General features: G+C 35.4%; 1 long non-coding RNA gene across 2 annotated transcripts in view; it reads right to left on the bottom strand.

Moving 5' to 3' along the window:
• The window catches only part of LOC128776545 (uncharacterized), an 82,306-nt gene that overhangs the window by 8,509 nt on the left and 53,559 nt on the right, over positions 1-20,238 (bottom strand). Inside the window, exon 3 of one of the 2 annotated variants that reach the window (XR_008421687.1) lies at positions 15,098-15,163. The exons of the other annotated variant lie outside the window; for it this stretch is intronic. This is a non-coding gene — a long non-coding RNA (uncharacterized LOC128776545). The remainder of the gene's footprint in view (positions 1-15,097; positions 15,164-20,238) is intronic. 2 annotated transcript variants of the gene reach the window in all.

Here is a 20,238-nt window from a genome sequence, read left to right as displayed (position 1 = left end):
TCTCTAATTCCTAGTAAGTATCTAAATAGAATATAATAAGGTCAGCCAAATATTTGATGAATGACACATAATACTGGCTCAGAGTCAATCGTTAAATTTTATTATAGATTTGGTTATCAGAAATCTAACCATTTTTTGCAAAGCAGAGCTTATGGCTATGAGGAAATGAGTAATGGGACAAACATGATGTAAAACAGGAAAACTGGTTGAAAATTTACAAAGCTTAAGATGAAAAAAAAAAAACAATAGGCTCTAGTTTTGCACTGAAATTAAAAGTTTTAAAGAATATAGGCACCTCTAAGAGAAAAAGTTAAAGGTAGAATATTGAGGAGCAAGTCATGGAGAGATGTCCTTGCCAACATTCATTATTTTTCCTTGAACCATCTTGATTTAGCTAATCTAGTCAGTGGTTCTCCTATTTGGAAGGATGATGAATCACTTCACTCTGAGGAAAGCTAGGAATTCTGTCCCAGGAAAATACATTTATGCACACACACACACACACACACACACGCTTCATACAGTTTTAAGAAGTGCACAGAATATTCTAAAGTCTATCCATCAAAGGTACAGTGGACTTCAGATACACAGCCCTTCATGGAGTTTGAATTTTCTACATAACCAATTAGGTAGAATGATCTATTAAATCTAGAAAAGGCTTAGAAAAATAGCTTGAGACTACCTCCTCACATATCCTAAATTTTAAATTAGTTCTCAGTTTAACTTTTGACTAAATGGAAGCATGATCCTTCTACTAGATTCTGCCAGCTTTTTTCTGCAGGCCTATTGTCACTAAATGAATAAGCCAAGATTGTGTAATAAATGCTTGTAGATAACACTTACATGTTGGACCAAGGAACACTTAGACTCTGGCACAAATGAAGTGTAATCATCTTAAAAACTTATACAAGGATATGTTAGGGACTTACTTTTATTATTATAAGGATTTTAATGTTTGTGAGTATTATGGGTTGAATTGTGTCCCTCTCAAAATATATTAAAGTCACAAACCCTAGTTAGTACCCAGAAGGTGACCTTATCTGGAAATAGAAATAGGGTTGATGTAGATGTAGGTGCACTTGAGTGGAGTGGACCCTTAATCTTGTATGATTTACAAGAATTACAGAAGCTATAAGAGGGGAGAACATAGCATGACTACAGGGCTGGAGATTTCAATCAGCTGCAAATAGCTGCAAGCTAAGGAATGCCTGGGGCTACCAGAATTTGGAAGATAAGGAAGGATCCTCTTCCAGAGGTTTAGGAGGGAGCTTGGCCCTGGTAATACCTTAGTTTCTGACTTCCAGCCTCCAGAACTAGGAGAGAGTAAATTTGTTGTTTCAAGCCATTCAAGTTTTGAAAATTTCTTATAGAAGCGCTAGGATACTATTAGAGTGGGAAAACCAAATGCTAAGTTATAAAAGTCTATTTCAAAATGTCTGTCATGGTTATTAAGGAAAGCATTTATGCAGCAAGTATTCATTGATCTTCACTATGTGTAAGACACTTTGCCATTTAGGATATCAAAATAAATAAGCAATAGACTCTATGCATTTTTTTTTAAATCAATCATAAGCATGCTGGCTATTCCTTTAAAAATCCTTGAAAGTATGTTTCTCTCTGGAGTTTAAATAAGGTTAAAACTACTCTTTCATATATGCACATGTGAGTGCATACTTACCTTCATTGTAGTAAACTTAGATAAATATAGTCTATTTTTATTTAAAAGTTACTTAGCCAATGTGGGTCTCAGTTATTTCATCAATAGAATGGACATTAAATATTAAATGTCAAAATTTTCTCTGAGTTTTTTTTTTTTTTTAAGTTTACCTATTTATTTTGAGAGAGAGTAAGAGAATCCCAAGCAGGGATTCAAACACATGAACCACGAGATCATGACCTGAGCCAAAGTTGAAGGCTTAACCCACTGAGCCACCCAGGCAGCCCTCTCTGAGTTTTAAATTTCTGTCAGGTTACAGATCATAAATGATTGGTACTTTATTTACTAGGGAATCATCTAAAATGGATTGTAGTATTTAACCTAAAGAAGAGAAAACTCAGGGGGAAAATAGCTCTTTTTAAATACCTGAAAAGCAATAAATTGCAAGTCGTTGTGTGTGGCTTCTTATAATAAATGGGGACTGGTAGACATGGAGTTGGATTTCAATATATGAAAGAACTTGTTAACAGTTTTAGCTTAAATACTATATCCTGATCCTTAAATTAATAAATTCTTTGCCATAGAATCGTTCACCTTAAAATTATACAGTGCTGTGTTGTGTGTCAATTATATCACAATGAAACTGGAAAAAAAAAATTAAGACCATATTTAAAAAAATAAATCATTTGCCAAGACAGCTTTAGGCCATTTCAAGCATTGCAAGTTTGTGGGCGGTTTCCTGGATCATTTTCCCCTGATATCAGAGGATCCAGAAGGGTGTATTTGAAAGGTCATTTACTCTGGAGGTGGAATGGAATTCAAACTCTGTGTCTCTCCCTTAGTAACTGTGTAAACTTAGTTTTTGAATCTCATCTTCCCTGCCTATAAAATACAGATTATGAATACCCATACTAATGAAATAATTCTGAATTGCAAGTAAAATAATGCATATAAAGTATCTATCTAGTCACTAGTTAGCATTTAGTCCACACTGGTTCCTTTCCTTTGCTCTGTAACTCATTTGCTACTGTTTACTATTTTAGGATACAAAATAAACTCTTAAATAAAATGAGACCAACATTAAAAATATGTTTTTACAAATTATTAAAAAAACAAATCTTATACACATACACATGCACACATACAATGGAATATTACTCAGCCATCAAAAAGAATGAAATTATGCCATTTGCAACAACATGGATGGAGCTAGAGTGTATTATGCTAAGCAAAATAAGCCAGTTACAGGAAGACAGATACCATATGATTTCACTTTTATGTGGAATTTAAGAAATAAAACAGATGAACATATGGGAGGGAAAAAAAAGGGAGAAAAACCATGAGAAACTCTTAAATTTAGAGAACAAACTGAAGGCTGATGGAAGGAGGTGGGTGGGGCATGGGCCAGGTGAGTGATGGGCATTAACGAGGCCACTTGTTATTATGAGCCTTGGGTGTTGTAAGTGATGAATCACTGAATTCTACTCCTAAAACCAATATTGCATTGTATGATAGCCAACTAGAATTGAAATAAAAATTTGAAAAGAAAAAATAAGAAAGACAAGTAATAACCAACTAGAATTGAAATAAAAATTTGAAAAGAAAAAATAAGAAAGACAAGTAATAAAGTACAGTCTGCCACATGTTAATGTTTATAGTTGTAGAAATATAGAAGTTTGCCACCAGTCATTCAAATTTGCTCTACATTTCATCCTTAAAAGGAACTACAGGATTTACCAAAGCATTCATAATGATAAATCCCAACTAATCATTTGGGAGACAGGGAAAAAGAGTAAAGGCGAAAAAATATTGTGAAGTTCTGCTCCCGTGAGGTACTAAGAAGTTCAGAACAATTTAAGAGTAAAAATAACCTCTGATTATTCTATCTTTCAAGGAAGTTACTTCTTCATGAAAATTATTCAAATATTAAATTTAAATAAACATTGTCTTCCTAGTGAGAATATCTGGAATGGTATATTGAACCTCTTCAGGTTAACTACTATATGGTATAATTCCATAGCTATTTCATTTTCAGCTATCATATTCCTGACACGGGTGTTTCTTTAAAATATTTTGCATTTCTTTGTTAGAGTTAGAATGCTTGTCTACACATTCCTGAAAGCAAAGTGAAAAAAATAAATTAAATGAAATTCCAATGAGGCTTCTTTGCAATATTTGCATATTTTCCCATCACTTTCCCTATGTAAAATAATGCCAATAGTAAAATCGTTTAAAAATCATTTTGACTCTTCTGAGAGTTTGTTTTATTTTGGTATAGTTACTAGACCCTTCTAATTAAACATATTTTCAGTATTGATTTAAGAAGCTTTAATTTTCCTGTTACTATAACATTGACTTGAAAATAAGTTATTCCATAGTGAGTTTGTGAAAAGTGAAAGGAACATTGATTCAAAATCTTAAGATTTGTGTTCAAACTTTAGCTCTCTAATGTACTAGTAGTGTGACTCTAGACAAATCACATTAATTCTCTGAACTTTTGTTTTCTTTTTTATAAAAAGGAAATTATATGTACTTTCTGCAAATCTGAGGGTGGTGAAATTCAAATTAAGCAAAAGACATTATTATTTACTGTGTTATTATATCTTGATCACCAACTACCATATTTGTATTTTTCTCCTATGCCTGTCTTTTCCATTTCTTACTTAGCACCTCTTACAGTATTAGACTTGGTCTATTTTATATTTGGCTCGTTGCCATTTTGATAGCCTAAAGAAAATAAAGACCCCTTTTTCCCAAAAGAGAGCATCTACTTCATATTCAACAAATGCATTAATGCAACAAATCGCCATTAACTCCTAACTATGTTGCAAGAACTTTTCTAAACCTTGGGTCCACAACAGTAGAAAATACAGACCAAATTTTTGCGCTTATTTATCTTAGGTTCTACTGGATGAGATATAAAATAAACAATACAAATAAGTAAAACATTGTATGTGAGATGATGATAAAAGTTAAGGTGTAAAAGTAGAGCCTGAGTTTGTGCTTATGGATCTTACGCGGTCTTACATAAGATGACCAGGAAGGTCTCTCCAGCAAGGTCATAGTTGACTAAAGAACTGACTGATGAAATAAGTGTAGACAACCTACACAGTTACCTGGAGCAGCAGGGTTACAGGCAGAAGGAACGGTGAGTACAGAAGCTCCAAGACAGGAATATATTTGCACATTAGAAGAAGAGAGGTGGCAAGTGTAGCTGGATAGAGCGAGTGAGAGAACAACAGGAGCTGATTTTGGAGAGGTAAATGGGGGAGGCAGATGATCCATAGGATGCGAGCCATCATAAGAATTTTGACTTCCTTGTGAGGTGTGAGGTCATTGCGTGCTTTGGTGTAAAGGAAAAATATGATCTGACCTTTGTTTTAACATAATGCCATTTGGCCATTGTGTTGGGAACAGATTAAAGAAGATCAAGGTGAGACAAAGATAAAGGGTAGGAGCCCATTCCAATAATTATTGGCTTGGATGAAGTATGAGATATGGAAGTAGTAAATTGGTCAGATTCTGAATATGTTTTCAAGGTTTGCTGATAGACTAGGCATGCAGTGCAACATAAAGAAATCAAGAATAGCTTTAAGAATCCTGACCTGAACAATCACAAGAATGGGGTTGCCATATTCTAAGAGATAACATGGGAGAAGACTGTTTTAGAGAAAGATCAGTCATTGTTTTGGAATTAAAACTGATTATTAGACATCAATATCCACCCACCTCCTCCTGAGTTTTCATTATGAACCTAGAAATAAACATTCTGGTGAATTCTAATGAGAAGCCTTGGGTCAACCAGTAGGAGAATTCTCAAAGCAATCCCACATATTTTGCTGTAAGCCCAGGCTTTCACCTTTCACCATATGAATAATAATGTCAAAAATGATAGTTATTCCCTTCTCAAGCCTTCAACATACATTCTCTGACAACAGGAAGGATATTGCCAAAACCAACTATTCACATCCTTTGAGCCCAATACTTAATACCTCTAAGTCACTGATTTGAGGTAATCTTGGAAAAGTCACAAGATTCTCTGATCTCCTACTGTAAAGTAGAAACAATAACACTTACTATGATCACCTGCCTTTCTTACAGAAATATGGCAAGGACAAACTCAGATAAAGTATGCAATATAATATATGTGCAAAGTAACTATGCCTCTGTTTAATAACAAAGCCATAAGTAAGAAACCGTTTTGTTGCAAGTGGATTCTTTTCAACTATAGATGATAGAATTGGAAGAATGTAAGGTGTTTTGTAACATCAGACAATGAACAACTCCAAATAAGTTATTTTTACATAGTAAAGTCAAGACAACTAGTAACCTTTTCCCACTGCATAGAAGACATTAATAAGATGAACATCGCTGGGCAGCAGAACAATATGGTATTCAAGGATGTCTGCAGTGCATACATCTAGGCAAGTAGCAAATGGAAATCAAACAGCAAGAGTAAGAAAAATGTTTGCATGATATCTGTCCACCTGAACTTGGAGGACATGTGAAGGGGTTGAACTAACTGCAAGAGATATCAACCACAAAACAGGGAATAATATAGTCTCCTGTGGAGACTCCTCCTCCTCCCATTGTGTATCAGAGATATGTGAAAGTGATTCATTGGACACATAGAAACTTATGGAAGTGGTGGGAGAGACACAAGACTGAGGTGAGGAAGGAAGAGCTTTTGGCCTTGGGGACTTATCCACAAGGGACTCGTGTATTATATCAGCTTCCAAATAAAAAGGAATTTGTGGTAAATGTTAGAAACATAGGCAGAGGTACGTGTGGGTCATGTGTGTGTGTGTATATGCATATACTGTATAGCACTGGTTCTTAGCCCCATCTAATATTGCTAGACATGTCATTCCTACAAGTGCCAGGTATTCAACATGTCCCCAGGAATGTTTCATTGGAATATAAATACATCATTCAGCTGATTCATAGCACCAGACGTTCTTTCCTGCTCTCCAGATATGGCCGTGTCACACTGTATCTTCTGGGCGCTGCTTCCACCTGTGCTGGTGTCCCCAGTAATCATGCCTGGTGTTTCTACCTCTGTCGTGCAGAATAGTCCCTCTTTGTGGATATTACCATGTCCACAGTTTAGCCTCCCCAACCTGCCACTGTCATTCCTGTTGGGAGGGCTTGAAATAAGCAAGGTATCAATTTTTCCACTGCATCTAAAGTGTTGTTTTCAAGATGGCAAGACAAGACTTTTCCAGAATCTCCATGTGATAAAATTGTACCGCATTCTATGTAAAAGTAGCAGAGATGCCTCTAGGTCTGTCTTCTCATTCAAAGAACAAAATACTACAATTCACAAAACAACGTTTGATGCAGTTCGCTTCAACTTCAATGATTTGCACATGTCATAAAGTAAATCAAGGAAGAGATAGCATATAAATTAATCAAGCTCAAACTGGATGTTGAATTTTTTTTTTTAATGCTAGGAATTACCAAGCAATATAATATTACTATTTCCCATATTTATTTCTAACATCATAAAACATGAAAATAAAGTTTATAGTCAAGTCACAAGCTTTTAATAAATTCAGACTACATTTCAGAGTGCCACTGTGAGCAGGCTGCACCAGCTGTTTTACAGCTGCAATGAATTTGACATGCTCTGGAATCACCATGGAATGCTCCAAATCCTTTGGAGATAACCGAGTAAAGCCGAAGGAATAAAAATTGTAGTCTGCCGTGGTGGACAAAATAAAGGAAGACATATTTTAGAGAGTATGTGTGTATAATTATTTTAGAGAATTCCAAATATGAGTAGCCACAGTATTTAGAAGATATAATTTCATGCATATGTATATATATCATACATGCTAATGATACCATTTTACAATGACATATTACAACATTTTTCAAGTAGAGAAAAATTGAAATAATTTTACAGTGAGTACCTGTATATTTATCACCTACTACTGACATCTTATTATACTTGCTTTATCACATCTTTCTATCAGTCCATCAATTTATCTTATTTTCTATATACTTTTGATACTTTTACACAATGTGCAAGCATATGATTTTAGAGCCCAGTGTATATCCCAGAATATAACTGTTAGTTCCCAATCTGAGTTATGGATATTTAATACTGGAAGAGACCTTTAAAACCCCTTTATTTTAAGCACCTTATTTTTCAGCTATAGAAATTCAGGCATACTGATTTGAAAGAGTTTGAGTAAGAACATCCATCTAATCACCTAATTAGTAACTAAACCAAGCTAGAATCCTTACTTTGTATTTTACATAAGCATGTACTTGGATAGTAAGAGAAAGCTGTGAAGTGTTAGTAAGATGAGGAGGATCATTGAAGCGTGCTCTTTGTTAGAAAATTGAAGCGATTTTAAGTTAATAGACCAATGCCCAGTTGAATTAGCAGTGAGATTTCAGGAGGAAGTAGAGTTAAGAGCTGAACATCTATGAAAATCCTCCCATTGTGTAAAAAAAAAAAAAAAAAAAAAAGCCCTGTTAAAACAGCTGTATTCTAGCATCAATCTTATGTGTGTGCCCAGTTCTCAAAGTGATGGAATGTCATGGGGATGAAGGATTAAAGGCTAACTGAGTATTGGAAGCACAGAATTTGAGTGGGAGACAGGATCTGCTGCTTCAGTCCAGTTTGGCAAACTCACAGACTGTCACAACAGGAACAGTTTAGAGAGCAAGGAGGAACATGAACTGTAGCTTACACACCCTCTTGAATCCATTGCTGGAAGAGTGTTCAAAATTAACTTCCATATTACCCACAATCAATCTGCATTGTGTTCAGGCACATGCTGGCCTGAGTTGCAATTCTGTTTAGAGAATGAACGGGTCGCAGATTAACTTCTTTGTTGCTTTTATGTTTCTGTGTTTTGACATAAATTTTTTATTTTTTTATTTTTATTTATTTTTAACATTTATTTATTTATTGAGAGACAGAGAGACACAGAGCGTGAGCAGGGGAGGGATGGAGGGAGGGAGAGACACAGAATCTGAAGTAGGCTCCAGGCTCCGAGCTGTCAGCACATAGCCCAACGCGGGGCTCGAACTCACAAACTGCAAGATCATGACCTGAGCTAAAGTCGGTCGGTTAACCAACTGAGCCACCCAGGCGCCCCATGAAATAATTTTTTTAAAGGAAATTTGAGATCAGTGGGTGAACAAATGTTAGAAAATTGTTAACATTTAGAAAAGGTAAAATTCTTTGCATTTCAATTCATACTTCAATGTTAGTAGAGCATCAAATGCCTCTCTCTCTTTTTCCCCTCTTCTTCCGCTTTCATCCTTTCAAACGTTTCTTCTCCAGGACTATTTCCTCAGGTGTCAGCTAAGTGACTAACACATTTTCCCCAAGACCACAGTTTTAGTGATTTAGAATGCTTAAGAATTTATTGGGAAACACATAAAATTTAGCCTGAGCTCTATCTTAAAGATACTAGTGTTCTCTACTTTTTAAAGTTTATTTATTTTGAGAGAGAGAGAGAAAGAACAAGCAGGAGCAGGGGAAGGGCAGAGAGAGAGGGAGAGAGAGAATCTCAAGCAGGCTCCACACTGTCCACACAGAGCCCTGTAGCCCACAAACTGTGAGATCATGACCTGAGCTGAAACCAAGAGTCAGATGCTTAACTGACTGAGCTACCCAGGTGCCCCTCCAACCTTCGATATTTTTAACAAACTTTCTGGGTAATTCCTTAGGTGATCAACAATTAAAAACTACCAGTATGAAGAATTCTGTATTAGAAGTTAAGAGGTCTGACTTCTAGTTCTGGTGCTATAATAATTATTGATTTATTGAGTGGTCTTATGTAAATCACTTACATCTAGAATTTTTTCCCTGGGAAAATATTCCCTGGGAATATAAAACAAAATTGATGGAACTCTTCTTTAGCATTACAAGTAATACAATAGTGATCTTGTAGGACACTGGAAAGATTTAAATCAAGTCATGTATTTAGAAACCTAATATACTATCTAATGCTTAGCAGTGCTTAATAAATGATAGTTATTATCATAATTATAAGAATTCTTTTTCAAGTATTTATTTAACTTCCAGTTAGTTAATATACAGTATAATATTAGCTTCAGGTATAGAATTTCGTAAGAATTTTTTATATTACTAAGAAACAGGCATTAAACTCATCTGCTATTCAAGACTGGCCACCTAAAGTGCTGAATTGATTAAAATATGTATGAAGAGCAGGGTCATCCTCTCTCTAAATGTTCCATTGATCATAGTTTTAGACTCAGTTTTGGGTATCATAAAGGAAGGGCATGTGGTCTACATAAGGAAAAAAAAAGGTAGCAAAGAAAATGTTTGGGTTTTAGGCACAGGAAAAAGACCACAGGAAATGAATACAGTTAGCCTTAAAAAGACAAAGTGAAGAGTATGTCAATCTCTGACTATCAGTTTACTCATCTTGAAAGTTTGACTAACGATTCCTGTTCTCAAGTTCATGAATCAAAAACAATTTCTGCCACATACTAGTTGTATAAATTTGGTCCAACAAATTTACCTCTCTGAACCTAAATACCTTAATCTGTAAAATATAAATAAGGCTGGGAAATAACTCATAGACTGTGAGACTTCTTGGTGTATAATACACGTTTAGCACTGGGTGAATGTTAGCTAGTGCCATGGACTCCTTCCTCTGTTTGTTCCCTGAGGGCTGCCGTAGCAAAGTACCACCAACTGGGTGACTTAAACCAAGAGGAATTTATTGTCTCAGAGTCCTGGAGACTAGAAGTCTGAAATCAAGGTGTGAAGAAGACCATTGTCCATCTGAAACCTGTAAGGGAATCCTTCCTTGCCTCTTCCTAGCTTCTAGTAGTTTGCCAGCAATCTTCATCATCCCTTGGCTTGCAGCTACACACCTCCGTCACATGGCATTCTCCCTGTGTGTCTCTGTCTTCACATGTCCATCTTCTTACAAGAACACCAATCATGCTGGATTCAATGCCCATTCTACTTCAGTATTCCTTACTTCAACTGATTATATCTGCAACAACCCTCATTCCAAATAAGGTCATTTTCTTGAACACGTAGGAAGTTAGGGCTTCAGTATATCTTTTTTTGAGGGGGACACAATCCAACCCATAACAGTACATCGCTGTCTACTTTACCAGGGTCACAATGAGCATTATGTGAGATGACAAAGATGAGAGAACTCCATCTACAAAACATAAACGTTATATATAGTTTTTTCCATAAAAGCCTTCAGATAGATGGGGCACCAGGGTGGCTCAGTCGGTTGAGCATCCGACTTCGGCTTGGGTCATGATCTTGTGGTTCGTGAGTTCGAGCCCTGCGTCGGGCTCTGTGCTGACAGCTCAGAGCCTGGAGTGTGGTTCAGATTCTGTGTCCCCCTCTTTCTCTGCCCCACCCCTGCTTGTGCTCTGTCTCTCTCTTTCAAAAATGAATAAACATAAAAAAAATGTTTAAATCCTTCAGATAGATGAAGAGGAATTTTTGGACTGAGAAGGAACACCAAATGTAAACATATTTAAACCTAACCCAAAAGAATTTAAATGACACTAGAAAGACATGACAGCAATAATTTTTCTGAAATGACAGGATGAACTGTTTAGTGGTTGTCTCTTTTGGAAATACATAATAAGATGATGAAGATGAGTTTGAGAGAAAATGTTGGTCTAGAAATATTAATGAGACCGTAATGTTTTAAATTGTAAGGTTTGTATCTTATCCTACTATCTACATGTAACAAATAATAAATAAATATTTTATAGGTATCCAGCTTATTCTTGAACCATACGGGTTTGAACTGCATGGGTCCACTTATATGCAATTTTTTTTATCAGTACAGTACTATAAATGTTTTCTCTTTCTTACGGTTTTCTTACCAAATTTCTTTCTTCTAGCTTACTTTATTTTAAGAATACAGCATATAATATGTGTAACATAGAAAATATGTTTTAATTGACTCTATGTTTATCAGTAAGGCTTCCAGTCAATAGTAGGCTATTAGTAGTTAAGTTGGAGAGTCAAAAGTTATACATGGATTTTTTACTGGATGGGGTGGAGGGAATCAGCAGCCCTAACCCTCTCATTGTTCAAGGATTAACAGTACACCAATTGTTTTCCTTGTTAATGATATTAAAAAAATTCCCTTTATGCCACAAAGAGTAACTATTAGTACCCCATCTTTCTCTTTTCTATAAGAATGGGAAAAAGGGTATGAAATATCTTACCCACAAATCTATGGTTAGCAAATAAAAAGGCTGGCATTCAAGCCCATCATTTTGAATAAAAAATCTTGTCTGTTTTGTTTTTGTTTTTGTTTGCTCATATATGTATATTTTTATTTTTCTTGTTGCTGGTTTGTTCTTTTCATAATACTGGTGTACTAGATGTGAAGTTCCACAACAGCAACAACAGAGGATGTAACCAAGACCTTCACTGTAATTGCCCTTTGAGCAGAACTCCCCATAAGAATATAAGACCACACACACTTTCCTCTCTGAAAAAGTTTCCTGTCATTTTTTTGTTCTTTAGTACATTTTCTAAATTATATCCAATTACCTTATAAGAAATAGAAATGATTCTGTGATAACAATTTGTTCCATTGAAATGATTTTATACAACACACACACACACACACGCACACAGGCACTAACCATTTCATTTTTATGCAGTGACCAATTATCTATGACTTTGGATTTACTTGAATCCAAATGTAAACTCAATGAGATATGAGCTAAAATCAATAAATGTCAAGTGCAGGTAGAAGAAACAACATGTCAACTAAATTCTGCTTGTTTTATTGCTTCCCTAGAAAACACTCAACCAGATTTATGCCATAATTTTACTGTAGTGGGTTGGTTTACAAAAGATCTTTTCTATACCAAAATGCAAAAATTATGTTCGTTTTGGGAAAACATAAAGATCTATCTCCAGAAGCTGTTTCCAGCTGGCTTTCCCTAACCAAATTTCAATGTTTAGACCAAAGATGCATGCTTTATGTGAAGATCCAGCAGAATCCAAACTTTCAAAGTAACATCTGCAGAGAAGTTGCAAGCCAACATAAAAACATGTTCATTGTTATTGAAATTTTGAAGCTTGCATTCTTTTGAATTTTTCTGCTTCAATGGGTATTCTTTATTCATAACCTCTCCAAGGCATTTTCTTTGGAACACAAAAGGATGGCTCCTATTCTGTTTTTTTTTTTGTTGTTGTTGTTATTCTCATAAATTATTTGTTAGTTGCCAAAGTCTCAAGTTCTAAAATGATACTTTATTTCCCTTTACACCTACTCACCTAAATCTCCAGTTCCAAAAGGAATCAACTGGAAAATTTATACACCACACATTTTCTATGTTTCTAAAGAATTAACAAAACACTGATTGAATTTCTTAAGGGCCATGTGATATATATGACTGTATTTATGTGATTAAGGTAAATATATTTGGCTAAAATGTCAGAGATTAAGGAATGTGACCCAGGGTGTCTTAATTTAGAAGAAACTTCCAGTTCCATAGAACTGGTTGATTGTCCTGTCTTCAGATGAGTTTCACCAAAGTTATTCCATTTGACCCACGTTTATTCATTCAACTGGTGTGGACTTTGTGCTTACTGTATACCAGGAGTTATGGGGAGTGCAAAGGAAATAGAAGTGAAGGTCAATTTAGGAAACTTAAAATCTCTACAATGGATACTTTTTTTTTTCAACAGTTAAAACATGGGAAACATCTTGAAACAAACGAATAAAAAACAATTCATACCCTCACGAATAGCAAACCCCATGATGAAATGCCAAAATACATGGTACAGAAAATAAATATAAAAGGAAGGTTTATGTTCTTTAGTTCTAATCAAAAACTGTAGTGGTTTAAGTCCATTGTTTATGTTCTAAAACAATAAGTAAAACATGGTCTATATAATTCATTAGTTATCTTTACTAAAAAATTCTTCCTTAGCTAAATATTTAATTAGAAACTTCTTTGGGGAAAATTTTTCAGTGTTGAGTAATTAGACAAAAAAACATTTTATCCGACCATTGAGAAACAAAAAGGACTTTTTTCTGTACTTCATAAATGTGTGCAATTTACAAGAGTGAAGGGGGAGAACATAGGCGGGATTAAATTAACTCATCTTGAATCTGTGATATTTATAGTTTTAAGGCTTTCGCCAGGTTTTCGTTTTTCACAAGAGGACAAGTCTGAAATATAAATCATCTGTTTTTCCTAACCACATCTTAGCATGCCCATAATTTAGTCTCCTGATTTTTGATATTAGGAAATGGCTGAGAGATTGATTTGAGAGGTAGTAGGTAAGCAAATTGGTCTCTGGCTGTTTCTCAATAAGTCTTACATTTCCTTTTAAAAATATCCGTAAACTTTAAACATCTGTTTAGTTTTGCCACCTCCAATGTTCTGCTTTATTCATTCTCACTCAAGTCCAAAGTCAGTCTCTTTTATTGTGCTTGGCTTTTGTCAGGTAAGAATGACAAGTAAGGGAGGATTATCTCTAGACTTCAAATCTCCTTTGCCATAAATGCACACATGTACACATCCCTCATATACCAAGAGATGATTTTAGAAATTAATTTTTCAATTTCTCTTCTATACTACTCCTGAAACTTCCTTAAGGAAAAGAGCTGATACATCACTGAAAAATCCAAATTCCTTTACTGTTCAATCATTAGATTTGAATTATGCTACTTTAGAACAGAGATCCTGTCCATTTTACTCACTGCTATATCTTCAGTACCTGGGGCAATGACTAGCATTTAATATATGCTCAATACATGTTTGTTGAATGAGTACATGCATGCAAGATAAAGTCTTTAGTCAAACTGAGCAACTGCAGGCATCAGGGAAATTTCCTTTTGTTGTCCCTGAAATACTTCTTTCAAGGCTGCTTCTAATTTTATGTAAGACCACACATGTCGTGAGTGTCCTTCTTTGCCAGCTGCTCGTCCCACTTCTCCATCTTCATATTAAAGAGTGTAAATCTTCACCTCTATCCTGAGTCTAAACACAGACATGATAAGCCTTTCTGGGAATATTGCAGTATATTAGGTGAGTCTTGGCAAAGAATGAATTGCTAATCCTCTGAGCTCCACAACCCCACCAAACCTTACAACTGCTGAAGATTAGGTCCTTCAGCAGCACAGAATAGATTTGTGTGGGGGTGCATTAGATTGATAAAGGAGAAGGGGCACTGTGTTTCTCCTAGGATCACCTATATAGGGTCTTCTAAGTATTAAAATAGCTATATGCAAAGGGGCAACTCTGAGGCAGAAAATGTGGGATATAAGTGATTTAAATGTTTGGTTTTTTGTCATTGGCTCTTTACTTCTGAGTTGGAGAAGCCAATGAGAAGAAAGTATTAAGCAATCTCACAGATTGTATCCTCCCATATCGTAAGAACTTCTACTCTTGCTGCATAAATGGTGGGAAATAGTCACAGGACTGGCCGGTACTCACAAAATAGTCCTTTATTTCCATACTGACTGTTGGGACTGGGTCCACCCTCCTGCACCACTGTGAAGCCTGCCAGAAACAAAGATGCTAACATTAAAGTTCAGTATTTCCTGGCTCAGATTACAGCCACGTAAGCCAAATTTTCATAACAAATTCTAATCTTGAATATGTCTACTCCTCATACATATATGTGTATGTATATGTATATGAGCCCAAAGAATTAAGCCTCCTGTGCAACCTAGCTTTTAGTCAGTCACTGGCACTCCCTCTCTGTCCTCTGCATTGTCTGAGAAGTGACAGCAGCAGCTCTTAAATGAAACCATTTCACACACACAATGCAAATCCTTAAAGTCCCTGTGTGTCTGTGTCTGCCTTTGTCAAGGGGAACACAGCATGTATGTAAACATGTGGCATGGAAAGAAGATCCAGGCAATGACAGCAAGCTTATGGCCCACCAATTTCCTGTTTGTCTCTGAAATTATTTTACCCCTGGAAACTAGTGGAGGAAATAATCTCCAAGAGAACAGCACTTCTTTTCCTTATTATAAGTTCAGAGTTTGGCAAGTAAAATAAATTAAAACCTTCTAACCGTCTTCTTAATTGCCAAATGCTTTTATGTCCCTGTTCTTTCTTCATTAACTTTCCTCCTTCCTTCTCTCTTGAAACAGGAGAAAAAGCAATAGAAATAGATTCCAAGATACAGATAGAGAGATGGAGGGACAGAAAGAGGGGATGCAGAGAGGGAGTTCTAGTTCAGTATTTTAATCTGCTGAAAACTATGATGCATTGAGTTTGTGCAGGTGAAATATTTTGTTTAGTTTTTTATTTATTATTTATTTTTAAAAAAGACTGTGAGCAGGGGAGGGGCAGAGAGAGAGGAAGAATCTCAGACAGGCTCCATGCTGTCAGTGCAGAGGCTGATGTGGAGCTCGAACTCACAAAACCATGAGATCATAACCTGAGCTGAAATCAAAAGTTGGACACTTAACCGAGTGAACCATCCAGGCACCCTGAGAAACGTCCAATAAAGTTCATACAATATCTGCAGAGTTGCAATGAATAAACTTTGTTGTCATATCATAAACAGTGACACAGCTGGGGAGATCAATGTATCTTGGGTGACTTTTTCTGTCATATAGACAGGCAAAACAAGTCACATAAATCCATTCATTCATTTAGTTGGTGCTTGCTGCATAGAAAGCACTATGTGGGACGTGTCCATTCTTCCTTTATCCTCTTGTAAGTAGAGTTGAACCCACCAGAAAATGGAACACTGAAAAGGTGAGATAACTTGCCTTTGGTCACATTATGGTGGATTCAGGGCCTGTTCTATTTGATTCAAAGTTGGCATGTTCCCCGCACTACGCATTCTCTCCATACTGTGATGCTTGGTGTGTTAGGTAGTGCAGAGATAAGATAGAGAATTTGAGGGGAACAAGCCAAAATAAGGAAATTATCAGTAAGAAAACTGAGCAATTAAGTACTTAACTATCTTGTTTACTGTTCTCTTAATGAGCAATGGGAGAAGGAAGGAAGGAAGGAAGGAAGGAAGGAAAGAAGGAAGGAGAAAGAAAGAAAAAGAAAGAAAGAAAGAAAGAAAGAGAAGAAAGAAAGAAAGAAAGAAAAGAAAAAAGAAAAGAAAGAAAGAAAGAGAAAAAGAAAGAAAGAAAGAAAGAAAAGAAAGGAAAGAAAGAAAAGAAAGAAAGAAAGAAAGAAAGAAAGAAAGAAAGAAAGAAAGAAAGAAAAAGAAAAGATAAGAAAGAAAGAAAGAAAGGAAGGGTGGAAGGAAGAAAACTTAGAGACTGATGACTAAAAATTATCTTTCAGAATCTAGCACATAGATTAATGAAAAATGGAAAGAATATTTAGTAAAAATAATTATCCGATCCATTTTTATGTTTATATTCATGTCACACAAAACAAGGAGCAAAATCTTATTTTGGAGTAGTGATTTTCAGGCAACTGTATCATTATAAACTGCATTTTTCACCTCATGGAAGTATTTCTTAATAAATGGTAGCCAAAAAGATTTCACCTACATATCAATTTCATCTTAGGATAGGTCATCCCATTGACAGAAGTCCCCAGACAATATTCCCTTAGATATTCAGACTTTTGATAACTATTTGTACTTTTTTTTTTACTATCACAGGAATACCATCATATTCCGAAAAGTGCTCAGATTTCTCATTATACTAGTCAAACACTTAAGCATTGTATTAATCAGCCATTTGTTCCACAACCTCAACTGTAGGTAATGCCTTTTAAATCTTTTACATTATTGAAAATTTGATTTGGCAGACCTAGTCTTACATTAGAATCTACTGAACATCAGAAAAGTGTTTTCTCAGTGTTAAGATTGCCATTCATCCTTCATATTGTTGTGGTACATATGTTACTAAAACAAACTCATTAATTGTTAATTATTTATGACATGGAAAAAGGATGCCTATCAAGAGATACCTTAATTTCTAAATTTTACATAAATTTTAGTACTCTAAATTTTATATAAATCTTTAGTTTCTTTAATTTGTTAAATTTAGCAGAGACAAATGATTACTATGATTTAGCCCCTTACTTATACAGGCTCCTTGACAGAAGGACCCTAGCAATGTTTACAGGGTCACAATTTTTGTGAAATTTATCATTATAAGACACTTTAACTGAAGTTGATTAAGACCACTGTCTTTCCGAGTGCCATAGTGGCTCAGTTGGCTGAACATCCTACTCTTGACTTCAGTGCAGGTCATGATCTCATGGTTTTTTGTGAGATGGAACCTGAGTCAGGCTCTGCGCTGAATCAGTTGGGATTCTCTCTCCCTCTCTCTCTGCCTCTCCCCTGCTCATGTGCACACAGATGCACTCTCTCTCTCTCTCAAAATAAATAAGTAAGTATTTTTTAAAAATTCTGCTATCTTTCCATCCCCACTTCCCCCAATGTCAAGCCATATTGGAGTGGCCACAAACATGTGTGGGAATCTGGATAAAGGTAGTTACTTATCCTGAGGATACTTTGAGTTTGGGTTTAGTGGGATACATTTATGTAGTTCACAATAACTTTCCTATACACACAGAGTAATTGCCCACTGTCTGAATGCAGAGATGGCTATTCAGGAATCTTAATCCTGACTCAAAAGACAGAGTAGAGGTCCTTTGTCATCAATTCAAAGACCATGTGGTTACATTGCATAACAAAACTTAAAATACCCTAAAATCATAAGGTTCTCTGTGAAAGGCAGTTGATAAAGATGTTCTCCTATTCAGTAGTCCCCCTTATTTGCAGGGGATATGTTCCAAGCTCTGGTGGATGCCTGAAACTGTGGATAGTAGTGGACTCCACATATACAGTTGGCTCTTAACAAGAGTTTACACTGCACAGGCCCACTTATACAGTACTATACTATAAAAAAAATTCATGAAAGTGTATTTTCTCTTCCTTATAATTTTCTTCACATTTTTTTCTCTAGCTCACTTCATTATAAGATGATCGTATATAACACATATGCAGAATATGTGTTATCGACTCTTTGTGTTATCCGTAAGGTTTCTGTTCAACAGTAGGCTATTAGTAGTTAAGCTTTTGGGGAGTCAAAAGTTAAACTCAGTGGGGGTTTGGCACCCCTAATCCCTGCATTATTCAAGGACCAACTGTACTACTTTTTTCTTCTTGTACATACCTACCTATCCTAAAGTTTATTTTATAACTTAGGCATAGTAAGAGATTGACGATAATAAGTAATAATAAAATAGGGCACAAAGCAATGTACTTTAATGCAAGTTATGTGAATGTGGTCTCTCTCTCTTTCTCTCTCTCAGAATACTTAATGTATTATATTCACCCTTCTTCTTCTTAGAATGAATGATATGAGATGATAAAATGCCCACGTGATGAGATGAAGTGAGGTGAATGGTATAGGCATTATGATGTAGTGTTAGGCTACTGTTGACCTTCTGATGACATGTACAAGGAGGATCATCTGCTTCCAGGCCACAGTTGTCCATGGGTAACTGAAGTCACAGAAAGAAAACCACAGATAAAGGAGAGACTAATGTGTTTGACAGCTGTATAATGTTAATGGTCCTGTATAACATTATTGATGATGATGGGTAGAGGTAAGGGAGACTTTCTAAACTATTGGGGGAAAAAGTTGTTCACCAATACTAAAACAAAGACTAAATTCTCTTCCTATTATTCTCTCAACAGAAAATAGTACAAAATTATTATAATATAAAAGTGTACACAAAAAAATTAGGAAGACAATAAATTAATAAAGCTATTATGCTTTTTCTGATATTTTGATGCTTACTATATTTATAACCTCAGAAAAATTTGGAATTTATTGAAATTCTTTTCTTGTTTTATATATATATTTGTTATGAATTTTTAAGGGGTCCCCAATTATATAAACTTCTAAACTGACAAAACCTGGATTCAACCCTGTAGGTCAGGAAACCAAAATAATTCACCTTATTTTTATAAGAAGATTAAATGTTTATTTCAAGTTAAATACAGTTATTTTTTTAAAAAAATAAAGATTTGCTTAAATTTCTCCCTCTTTATTTTCACTAGATTCTACCAAGGTGAAGGACATATTTAGTTTTTCTTCATATGGCAATTCTGTTACATTGCTCTGTGGCCTGACAAATTAAATCAAAGAAAGTGGTTTAGAAATTTGCAAGGACTCAGTTTTGCCATCTATTAAGTGACACTATGAATTAGATTGCCCACTTTCCCTTTCCTCTGGTCACTTTGGTTATACATTTTGCTAAGTGAGAAAAAAAGAGACAGATATCACAAATAGTACACAATAATTATATAGTGTGTATTTTAACTTAGGACAGACTTCCAACTTCTCTGTGGTTTAATTTCAGAAATAATGTGGTACCATTGATACATGCCTCACAGGGAAACTCAGAGGGTTGGTAATATAATACCAATAAAAGGTCCTGGAAGAAAAATGGCCCTTATGAGTGAGGTGGTATTATACATGATGTGTGCTGAGCAAATGGGATTATTCCAGAATGGCTGCAGTCCCTTGGTTTCATGAATAATCCTTTAAAAGCAAAGAGATAAACCCCTGAGGTTAAGTTACAGCTTGATGAAATACTTGAAATGACCAAAGTTGGAATTCAGACATTGTTGT

The sequence above is a fragment of the Panthera pardus genome, unplaced genomic scaffold (genome assembly GCF_024362965.1).
Source record: "Panthera pardus isolate Hobbes unplaced genomic scaffold, ASM2436296v1 HiC_scaffold_13, whole genome shotgun sequence".
NCBI classification, from domain to species: Eukaryota; Metazoa; Chordata; class Mammalia; order Carnivora; family Felidae; genus Panthera; species Panthera pardus.
This window is presented reverse-complemented; position numbering and strand designations above follow the sequence as displayed.